General features: G+C 45.8%; 1 long non-coding RNA gene across 1 annotated transcript; it reads right to left on the bottom strand.

Annotated features, from left to right (window-relative positions):
* Window positions 1–2,375: 2,375 nt before the first annotated feature.
* On the bottom strand, window positions 2,376–7,353 carry LOC127476325 (uncharacterized). Its single transcript, XR_007906558.1, has 3 exons — window positions 5,684–7,353; window positions 4,491–4,541; window positions 2,376–4,153 (listed from the first exon to the last, which is right to left on the bottom strand). It is a non-coding gene; the product is annotated as an uncharacterized LOC127476325 (long non-coding RNA).
* Window positions 7,354–9,794: the final 2,441 nt, after the last annotated feature.

Raw genomic sequence — 9,794 nt, 5'->3', positions numbered from 1 at the left:
ACATAGCCTAATCGATAATCTTGTGACATCTTTTCCACATTGTATATGTGCCTGTGAACTTCCTGCAATAACCCCTTCGTGTTTTTAAATCCCAGCCTGCTAAATGCCTGGCTTCAAAATGTCATTTTTTCCTCACAGGTAGGCACCAGCTGCTGAGCGAGCTTCCAGTGATGCTCCATCCATCTTAGCCTTCAGGACTGGTAGGAAGGGACATGGGAAATGCCATGAGAGGAGACATCTGCCCCCTGTTTCCATCTGTCACACCATGCCAGACCACAGCCTGAAGGGCTGGAGCTGGTGGCCTGTCATTCCTTCCCCTAAATCTGAAATAGAGTGATGTTGCATTGCAGCTCTGTAGATTGAGGAATGAGATCTCTTTGCACCTATATTTTATAAGACATCTTGATAGTAATTATTAATGATCCATAATAGTCCTAGATCCTTATTTTCTCTGCATCTATAATGATTAGGACTCTGTAGTTTAGCCCTCTGAGATGCCTAGTCACTTCTGAGGAGAAAGTTTAGTCTTTTGCATGCATTAAAGCCTTAAAACCTTATCAGGAGTCCCCGGTAGCCCATGGTTGCCTGATCAAACTCAGGATTATATGACATGCAGGATGCCATTAGCTACTAGAAAAGTAAGTGATGAACAATATGTTTGCAAGATAAAGTCTTGTGTCCCCATGGAACATTTGCCAGTTACTCTTTGAAAGACATTTTCCAGCCTGATCTTTCACTGGAATACTTCTACTCAGCTTACATTTGTTTCTGTCACAGGGCTATTTGCTCAATAAATTAAACAGTCGATAAGCGCAGTGACCATAAATCTTCTCCATCACTAATTACCTTAAAAACAAGGAGACTGCTCCTCTGCCTCCTTTATTTCATTTGATAGTTGTAGCTGCAGCAGCTGATCTGGCTAATAATCCCAGCAGTCTGTCTTCAACTAGGGACGATTGAAGTGTCATGGGGCAATAATATTGACATGTGGCAATAATAATAGAGATGTACTGCCCACTAAAGGTTTTCTATTAATGAAATTGAACCAAAACAAGTTTCCGTGTGGACTATAACCTAGAGACCAATGGCTTCTTTAAGAAGAGGGATCACTGTCCTCAAACTCTGCTGCAACAGAGCAGGAATTCCATGGCTCAAATGAGTTTTTTACTTTGTGCTTTAACACAAAGAAAGTTGAGGCAGGTTGAAAGACACAAAGCATATACTTTATTCATGTGTTTTGTAGCTGATGGCATACATCAAGTTCAAGGTTAAAAGGAAAACTGTAGCCAACCAAGACGAGATGAAGTCGGGAGTCCTCAGGTGACCATCCTCTCCTGGGTGTCTGCTCCAGTGCAACAAGGGATAACAGTTGTACCGACAACCACCCCCTAGTAAAATTACACCCTTCATTAAAGCCTGCTCAAATTGCCTTTCAGTGATCTTTGTCTGATGACAACACCGGCACTGACTGGATTATGCTTAATTAAGTACAAATGTTGCACGTTAATTGGCTGATAAGCCTTGTACTTGTCTGTAATTAGGTATTGCTTATCCAATATTAAAATTACTATTATTTACTCATTATATGTAATATTTGTTCTGATATGCAGTCATTGGTATGAAGGCACCAAGTGGAGACTGTGTGGGAACTTCAGTGCAGACTATGAATTACATATGACTCAACAGCAATGCAATGAGATAGAGGAGAAGAGGACAAGAGGATGGCTGAGGTATAGGAAGCAAACCCCTTCCCAGGGAATACAACATAACGAATGCACCAGTGCAAGGCCATGAGGAAAAGAGTATTGAGAAACCAGATGCAAGGGGCTGCCAGAGCAGCCCTGGAGTAATTTTAAGTGAAAGGCTACAAGCAAAAAAAGCCTCCTAAAAATTGGAAAACCTTTAGCAATAGGCCAGTACAAGTAGTTAAGCACTGTGCAATATTTGGATAACACAACCCACTCTAAGCCTCATAAAAAAGACATATAAATAGGCAATGGCGTTTTGAGTGTATCCTGCACTCTAAGTACACACACAGTTTTAAACTATCCCATGCATTTGGCACACAGCAATTGATGGGAAGGTCTGAGCTTTTATTTCCAAGTTTCATTGTGCATACAATTTACTGTAGGCAGGGAAGATTAAAGAGTAAGGAATGCCTAAATCTAGAAAGAACAAAGTAGATCTAAAGAGTTGGATGTCAGTAATTGCATCAGGTGCAAAAATACAATTAGTGACATTATAATTACTGAAATTAAATATCAATTTATATGAGTATGCACTATAATACTTTTGACAGCCTCAAGTATTATGTGATAGCAAATAAAAGCAGAATAACAGCTCCTAATTTGTAAAGAAGTAGAATCATAGAATCATTAAAGCTCACTTAAAGAATTTTATTCCATAAGGTACAAGAACAAGAAAGGTTTTAGTGCAAAGAGGATAAGTGCTAATAAATGCCCAGTAAAACCATGCATGCATCTGCAGCTATTAAGACATACAACAGCTTTTCTAACATACAAACCTAGTACATGAAGTAACAAAACCTGCAGCAGCACCATGGAAAACTTTGGTCTGAAGGACAGAGTGGTAAGAAGACCATTCCCTTTGGGGTAGGATCCACCTTGTTTTAGATACTGCAGGCACATGAGTTGCATGCTAGTTGTATCTGTGGCTTCCTCTAGTCCACAGAGAGAAACAGGTACCACTGGGGACAATTCTTACCATATAGATATCCATTTAGCATGCCTGGTGATATGATGAGTCCAGGTGATTTCTCTCCCTTACCAATTTTCACGAGAGAATTTATCATCTCCTGGAGAACATTTTCTCCAGCATGTGTCTCCAAGGTTGGCCCTTTAAGTGTGCGAGAGCTCTGCAACCACAAGGCAGTTATTTTTTTCCCTTCAAAACAGCTTCACTTTCCCATCTCTCCTCTTTCCTCCAAGTGTTTAGGTCCTTTTTGCTAGCAGGATGGCATTTTTTTCCCCCGTTGCTAGGTTGGTAGCCTAGTTTCCCAAGGAAAGGAAGCTTATGAGATCACACTGTCTTGTGCAAGTGCCAGTCAGTCCCTCCTAAATAATTTTTTGAGCTTGTGAGCTGAGTTTGATCAAACTTGACAGGGGAAAGAAGTTTCAAAGGTTTAAACTGCCTACAAGTGCTGTGGAAGCAGGAAGACAGAGGAGAAAAAATGCTAGGAGTGCATCCACTGCAGAAACAAAACTGTATTATTAGACACCAGAGAGTCCACATCAGAGACAGTCATTACCACTGAACTCCACGGGAGATACAATTTCACAGATTCAGTAGCTCATAAGACGACTTGATTAATATGAGCATGAGCAAAATGTTCTTCTCCCCATCTTCTAGAGCGAAAGTCTTCCAGTTACAGAGCAGCAGGGGCAGAGCTCGGAAACGACAGGCCGGCAGAGTGAGTTTAGAGCTAATTGCTGCTCCTTCTCACACCAGTGCTCGTGCGGAACTCTACTCAACTTCCCTGCGACTCCGGTGCCCCCATTTGCATGATCTAGTTCACATAAAGGATAAGATCAGGAACTTCAGAGCATGGGCTAAAGTGAGCGCAGCGAGTCCCAAATTGCCGTGAGCTGGAACAGCTCCACTGTGGTGGGTGAGTCTGCGTTACAATGGGCCATCACTTCCAAGCGTAGCTCCGTGATAAAGCGTCCAGCTTGTTCTTCCTTGTGTTTGTCTGTATCGCAGTTGCTAACGGCGATTCATTTAACACGAGCACGAGTTGGAACATAAACTAAAGACCAGCAAAAGCTGTGCCTGGTGCGTAGGCTGGCTCTCGCTTGTTCCTGCTGTGGCTTTTCCTAGAAGTCAGCCACCTCAGGGTTGCCTGACTGGTGAGCCTGAACAAAATCCTTGCAGTTCCTTGTTAACACTTGCTAGGGAGAAAAACAAGCTATTCACACAGATGGGATTCAAAGAGAAACTGAAATCAGTCATCTGACAGAAAAAGACCAAAACAAACTAACCACGGTGGACATTAAAATGGAGACTGGGAGTTGTGGGGAGTTGTGCGACTTTGTGTGTTCAGTGAAATATTGATGTTTTCTTCTTCTCCTAAGCCTTCTAGGTATTGATGTGCCAGATATCTGATTTAGGTGGAGAGAGTGCAAATCACCAACACCTAAAGAAAAGAGAGGGAAGATAATTAAATGAACCTTTGATGCACAGCAAAACAAGGAGCTTGCAAGAAGTGAGAGACATGGCTGAAAATGGACTGGGATCTCTTCAAGAAGGGCAGGTATTGCAACTTGTCCTCAACAGCTTAGCCAAGGGCACAGCCTGAAATTCACAGCCAGAAATGCCTGCAAAGCAGCATCTGCATTAGGGTGGTATGCTACACCATCCTTTAAGATGGGGCTTCTTCAGGGGGAGATGTGAACCACAGCTCTTGGGCACCCAGGGCTGATTGTTTTCTGTTACACAGCAGATCTATGAAGCCACAGGGAAGCATCCTTTACCTATTATTTGTTGTTGTCACTTCAGTCCAGGCATTTTTCTTCTGATGAAAGCTAAAAGATAAAATGATTGTTCTAATTAATAATGCCTACCTCCTCATATAGCATTTTTCACCCATCAAATGTCTCAAAGTGCTACTCCCATTCAATAGACACTAGAAGTAAAGGTGAAAAAGATCAAATGAAATGTCTTGGCAACAGAATAAAGCCAAGCCTTGCATCACAGATCTAGTAAAAGGGACAAGGGCACCTATTAAGCCTCAATAAAAAACAAAGCTTAGGACAATTTTCTGACATATTGGGTCCTTCAATGAGGCGTTGCAAAACTAATGTGACCAGTGTTCCATGCCAACGAAATATGTTCTGGATTTTTTATTTGACAACATAATTTAAGGATTTCTTAGAATATGGGAAACAAAATGAGGCAATGGCTTTACAGGAATTGTTCCTTTGCAAAAGGCAGCTTGTGCCAGGGGACTGGAAAATTGAAAGTGCCCCAAGGGAGCACAGGAATGGAAAAAACCTCCTACACTATCCAGTGAAAACACAATGCATTAAAAGAAGCATAAACACCAAACTGGCAATGTACTGTAAAACTTCTTGTACTTATGACACTACTATTAGAAGTTCTGACAAAGAGAGACGCTATACTAGACACATGATTTGACTCTTGAAGAGGTGTATTTGGCAGAATTATACCATGTACCTAAAGGAAACTTATCGACAGTGCCTGCAGCAAAATAGATGGTTTAAGGTAGGATAAATCTGTTTAAAACAACTCCTATCAATATAAGTGGTTGCTTCCTTCTTATGCTTTCTTATGTCTCTTTTTTTTTTTTTCTAGTTTGGTTGACTGAGGTTTGGTTTTTTTGTTCCCTCCGTCAATTTGAATATCCAGTAGTTTCCAAAGTGTTAAAAAAAATGGTGGTATTAAAGTGGTATTGAAGGACACACTGCCCATCCACTCTTGAGGCTGCTTCACAGCAAAAAAGGTGCCCTGCAGATTTGATCTTTGATGCTTGAGAGATTTAGTAAGTTTTTCACAGTCCTTAATAAACTGGTATGATAGCCAAGAAACCTGAAGGTGCAAAGCATGATGCACAGGCAAGCACTTTGTATTTTGGTAGCATGAACCTGGAGTTCATATTTGAATAACATTCCTGTTTCAGGTAAAACCGAGCATACAAAATCCTTACCTAGGCAGAATGCATATTGACTTCAGGCGATACTTTTTCCCAAAGAATGGCTGTGTAAAGGCCGGGAGTTTGCCCCTGCAGTAATGTTGTTTTTCTAGCTGAAGAGACTTCCAGCACCTGGGAACAAGGATTTATTGCTGCTGGTGAATATCAGCACTCAGATGATGGTCAGTCTCACCTTGACCTTCGGGAGGCTGTTTCAGTCTTTGTTTTATATCAGCTTTGGAGATAAGCAAACAAACAAAATAAAACAAACAATAAAGCTTAAAAAGCTAGGCCACAGGCCACAGGCTGGGTTTCTGATAATTTAAAGCACTTAAACCTATTTTTTCAGTAACTCCTGAAAGGCAAAGCCTATGCTAGCACAATCTGCCCATCTGTTAGCAAACCCACAGTTCAGGAGTATGGGGCTTTGAGCGAAATCTTTTACACAGACCCACCATGGGAATCTGAGGGGAAAGGAACAACCAATAACTCACCAATAACAGTGCTGTTGTCACTCTCCCACATCACCTCCAGCTTTTCTTCGCGCTGGTGGAACTGGGCAGCAGAAGATCCTTAGCCCAAAGTAAATGAAAGCCCCTTGTGGTATCACGATTGCAATGAGCCTTGGGTTGAAACTGTCCCTCAAGAGAGGCAGCAGCCAGCTGGAAGCACATTTGCCAGCAGCACCATTGATCATCAGCTGCCTGTAGCCTAAAGGAACTCTTTCAGACAGCTAAAATCGTATCTGATTTTGTAACAGACTCCTCTGCAGTCCTTATCACTTTGCCTGCCCCCAACCCTGCCAAAAAAAAAACCTACCAAAAAAACCAATAAACCAAAAAAAACCACCCAAACCCACTCGTGATGAAAAATGAAGTGGCTCAGAAAAATAACCTGATTTGCCACCTCCTCCTGCGAGTCCTGGTAGCCAACTCCTGCACTAGCCTCTCTCTGCAGCACCCTGTAGGCAGGATCTGCAGCTAAGGTGAAGGAGAGGGAAAAGTGGGAGGAGTGAGGGGGAAAGGCACAGAGGCTGCATACCTAGAAAGCCGGGGTTATTCTTGCTGCCCACCCTGGGGACACTACCTCTGCATCAGGCAGGAGTAACAGAGGGAGAATCTGGCTTTCTGGATTTAACAAGCTCACTTTCCTTTAATTGGGGCCCTCAGGCACTGCTGTAGTACACCTAATGGCACTAATCATTAATTAATCAGCCCTGATGAATAGGAAGGCTGAACTGGCCTCTTTCTCCTTAGGTTGTCAGCCCTTCACAGAATCTGCTGGGTTTCACTGGGTAGGACAGCAATGGCACAGATTTAAAAAGGGTCCTGAAGAGGAAGTGGGCTGGAAGAGTCACCAATCCACTCCTCCCTAGACTGTGCAAATGAACCAGGGACCAACAGTATCTGGCTGCTGCCTCTGAAACATAGACATAGTCACCAGAAAGTCCTGTGAAGTGAGTACTGCAGCTTACTTTTATACCATACCTCCCCCTGCTCCCTCTGTAAGCACCAACCAGTCTGCCTTCACTACCATTCATATATAGGTTTTCCTCAGTTCTGTATATTTGTGCTCAAGCTTTTTCTCCCACCACAGGCCTGCTCCATCTCCCTGTTACAGCCTTTGAACAGATGGGAAAGGACTTTTTATTTTTTTCCCCCTATAAAGCAAAAAGAATCGACCACCACCACCACCTCAGCCCAGTGCTGGCACGGTCTCGCCGTGGCAGAGGGCAGCCCCGGCAGGGGCAAGGCGCAGCCCTGCCTCCAGGGCTCAGCCAGGCTGCTAAAAGGGGGAGGCAGGAGGTGAACAGCCGCCTGCCAAGCACGGGTGCATCCAGCGCTGCCGGGGAAGGAGCCAGCTCCCCGCGGCTCTCCGGGGACTGCGGGGCTGCGGTTGCTCAGTCGGAGCTGGGGACAGGAATTAGGGCAGGCAGAGCCGCAATGGCTGCAAGGCTTCCCGATTATCCAGCCAGCTAGAAATGCACTGGCTTGTTTTTTTGTTCCGGCTATGGGTTTTTCCCCTGTTGATCTGCATTTATGCTTTTGTGTGTGTGTGTGCTTTTTTTTTTTTTTTTTTAGTAGGCGATAATTTTACTGTGGTCTCTGTCAACATTTAAATACTTTTCTGTTGCATTTTTTCCCCCTCTCTAGTTCACCACCTCACGTTTGCCCAGGAGTTAAGAAGGGATGTTCAGAAGTTTGAACCTCTTCCAGCTCTTGCTACAGCAGCTGCTGCTTGGGGCAGTGGGACCAGCCTGGCAAGCGACACCCCAGCCTTCCCCCGCAGCCCTTACAAACCCTACAGGTGCAAGGCGGCAGGAGGCAAATCCAGTACACTCAGTCCCTTTCTGGGACTTGGCGGACGGCTCATGTTTCCTTGGCCACACAACAAGGCAAGGCAGAGCAACCACCCCTGGGGGCAAAAATAAAAATAAAAATAAAAATAAAATCGACTATTGCTCGCAGGCTTCAGAAAGAACCCCTGAAAGGGGCAGGAAAGGGAACAACCAATGCCTCGCGCATTGAGGGGCTCTTATAAAATGAACGGGGGAAGGTGAGGGGGAGTTTGTTGATTGCTAGTGTTCGGGGAGAGCCTCGCTTGCCGGTTGCCCAGGAGGAGCTGAGCCGGCGGGACCGGGGTTTGGTACACTTCCTGCTGTCTGTGCGGGAAATCCCGGGGTGCTGCTAGGCTAGCCCGGGAGGCCCGGTGGCACCCGACAATTAGAGGCCCCAGACAGGAGAGTCCAGGGGGAGGCAGGAGGGGAGGGAAGGGGCCCGGGCAAGACCACAGGGCTCCTTCTCAACCCGCTGGGCTGTTTTTCACCGGCTTGCCACCGTTTATTATCCTCCTCGATGGAGGGCTAATTGGGGGATGTGCTAATTACGGAGAGATTATCCATTAGTAACTGAACCTCACGCGAAGATAACTCGAGTCCTCTAATGAGCTGGAAATCGCCCCCTTATTATGGCGTTTCAGTTTTCTTCTGAGGGGTGAGAGGGAAAGCTGGGAGCCTCCCTTCCACCTTTCTCCGACGGACGGGCACCGTCCAGCAGCCGGGAAGGCGGGGGCGGCGTCGGGAATGCCGGCAGCGGGCGGGACGTGCGCCCGGGCACCCCGGGGCGGAGCGGGGCTGCCGCCGGCAAGGGTCCCCGGAGCCCGGCCGGCGTAGCCAACAGGCTGCGCAACTCCCCGTACCCCAGCAAGGGCTCTCTCTTCCGTCTCTCCTCGGCATCTGTCATTTCGTGCTACAGGAAACCATAACAGCAGCGCCTGACCTCATGAATACAGATATGTGCACAGAAAAATCAATTTAGGTCTATATCCTCTGTGGGGAAGGAAAATAACCCAAACCATTTAAACAAAGCTCTGCTCTCCAGGGTTTTCCTTTTTCTTTGGTGGTGGTGGGGACTGAGTCTAGCGGGAGGCCAAAAGAAAACGAAATTCCAGCAGACCTGTGTCTGACGAAGCGAGGCTGAGCTCTGCAAAGCCCCCCTAACACACGCATAATGTATTTTATCATTAAAAAATCAACATTGCTTCCAGTGGTAAAGGCGCCTGGCTCCAGTTCCTGAGCACATTCGTTGCTGGGATTCAATTCGTTTGGGAAATGCAGATTGGCTTGCGACCCACTGTTTGATTTATGAACTGTTACATTTGCTATTGCTTACACATTACATTGCGGACCTTGGGAAGGGAGGGGAGATGGGGCGAAGGAGAGTCCCTGCCACCCTACACATTGGTAAAGAGAGCTATTGCACAGGCATCGGCTCCCCACTAGAATAAATCACCTCGCACCAACTCGTAGCCCCTACCTCCCCATCACCCACTCGCCCACCCACCCACCCCCGGTCGCCAGCTGGGCTCTTGCTTTATAAGTAAAAAGGACGTGTTTACTCTTTGATGTGCATTTCTTTATAAAGGCATCGGGCACCTATAAATAGCCGAGGTTAGAGCAGCTTCTGCTGCGAAATCAATACCCCGTCCCCCCCTTCCCCTTGCTTCTTCGGCTGAGCTGCCTTATTAATTATGAAAGGGCTCCTCTGCGCCCCGGCTCCGGCTCGGCAGCCTCCTCCTTAATGGTGGTTGCTGCCTTCCCTCCGTCGGGGCTCTGCACGGCTCCGCG

Source organism: Manacus candei, unplaced genomic scaffold, assembly GCF_025592945.1.
Source record: "Manacus candei isolate 608988 ecotype Guabito, Panama unplaced genomic scaffold, ASM2559294v1 h1tg000049l, whole genome shotgun sequence".
Lineage (NCBI taxonomy): Eukaryota > Metazoa > Chordata > Aves > Passeriformes > Pipridae > Manacus > Manacus candei.
Note: the sequence above shows the minus strand (reverse complement) of the source record. Positions and strands in the feature narration are given on the sequence as shown.